The sequence below is a fragment of the Piliocolobus tephrosceles genome, chromosome 8 (genome assembly GCF_002776525.5).
Source record: "Piliocolobus tephrosceles isolate RC106 chromosome 8, ASM277652v3, whole genome shotgun sequence".
Taxonomy (NCBI): domain Eukaryota; kingdom Metazoa; phylum Chordata; class Mammalia; order Primates; family Cercopithecidae; genus Piliocolobus; species Piliocolobus tephrosceles.
Genome location: NC_045441.1, coordinates 8,539,939 through 8,541,725, shown reverse-complemented (window position 1 = coordinate 8,541,725; position 1,787 = coordinate 8,539,939).

Genomic DNA, 1,787 nt, shown 5'->3' with positions numbered 1-1,787 from the left:
AACATTCAAATTCAGGAAATACAGAGAACGCCACAAAGATACTCCTCAAGAAGAGCAACTCTAAGATACATAATTGCCAGATTCACCAAAGTTGAAATGAAGGAAAAAATCTTAAGGGCAGCCAGAGAGAAAGGTCGGGTTACCCACAAAGGGAAGCCCATCAGACTAACAGCAGATCTCTCCGCAGAAACTCTACAAGTCAGAAGAGAGTGGGCGCCAATATTCAACATTCTTAAAGAAAAGAATTTTAAACCCAGAATTTCATATCCAGCCAAACTAAGCTTCATAAGTGAAGGAGAAATAAAATCCTTTACAGATAAGCAAATGCTTAGAGATTTTGTCACCACCAGGCCTGCCTTACAAGAGACCCTGCCCAAGGTAATTTATAGATTCAGTGCCATCCCCATCAAGCTACCAATGAGTTTCTTCACAGAATTGGAAAAAACTGCTTTAAAGTTCATATGAAACCATAAAAGAGCCCACATTCCCAAGACAATCCTAAGCAAAAAGAATAAAGCTGGAGGCATCACGCTACCTGACTTCAAACTATACTACAAGGCTACAGTAACCAAAACAGCATGGTACTGGTACCAAAACAGAGATATAGACCAATGGAACAGAACAGAGCCCTCAGAAATAATACCACACATCTACAGCCATCTGATCTTTGATAAACATGAGAAAAACAAGAAATGGGGAAAGGATTCCCTATTTAATAAATGGTGCTGGGAAAATTGGCTAGCCATAAGTAGAAAGCTGAAACTGGATCCTTTCCTTACTCCTTATGTGAAAATTAATTCAAGATAGATTAGAGACCTAAATGTTAGACCTAATACCGTAAAAACCCTAGAAGAAAACCTAGGGAATACCATTCAGGACATAGGCATGGGCAAGGACTTCATGTCTAAAACACCAAAAGCAACGACAACAAAAGCCAAAATTGACAAATGGGATCTAATTAAACTAAAGAGCTTCTGCACAGCAAAAGAAACTACTATCAGAGTGAACAGGCAACCTACAGAATGGGAGAAAATTTTTGCAATCTACTCATCAGACAAAGGGCTAATATCCAGAACCTACGAAGAACCGAAACAAATTTACAAGAAAAAAACAAACAACCCCATCAAAAAGTGGGCAAAGGATATGAACAGACATTTCTCAAAAGAAGACATTCATACAGCCAACAGAGACATGAAAAAATGCTCATCATCACTGGCCATCAGAGAAATGCAAATCAAAACCACAATGAGATACCATCTCACACCAGTTAGAATGGCAATCATTAAAAAGTCAGGAAACAACAGGTGCTGGAGAGGATGTGGAGAAATAGGAACACTTTTACACTGTTGGTGGGACTGTAAACTAGTTCAACCATTATGGAAAACAGTATGGCGATTCCTCAAGGATCTAGAACTAGAAGTACCATATGACCCAGCCGTCCCATTACTGAGTATGTACCCAAAGGATTATAAATCATGCTGCTATAAAGACACATGCACACGTATGTTTATTGCGGCACTATTCACAATAGCAAAGACTTGGAATCAACCCAAATGTCCATCTGTGACAGACTGGATTAAGAAAATGTGGCACATATACACCATGGAATATTATGCAGCCATAAAAAAGGATGAGTTTGTGTCCTTTGTAGGGACATGAATGCAGCTGGAAGCCATCATTCTCAGCAAACTATCGCAAGAACAGAAAACCAAACACCCCATGTTCTCACTCATAGATGGGAACTGAACAATGAGATCACTTGGACTCCGGAAGGGGAACATCACACA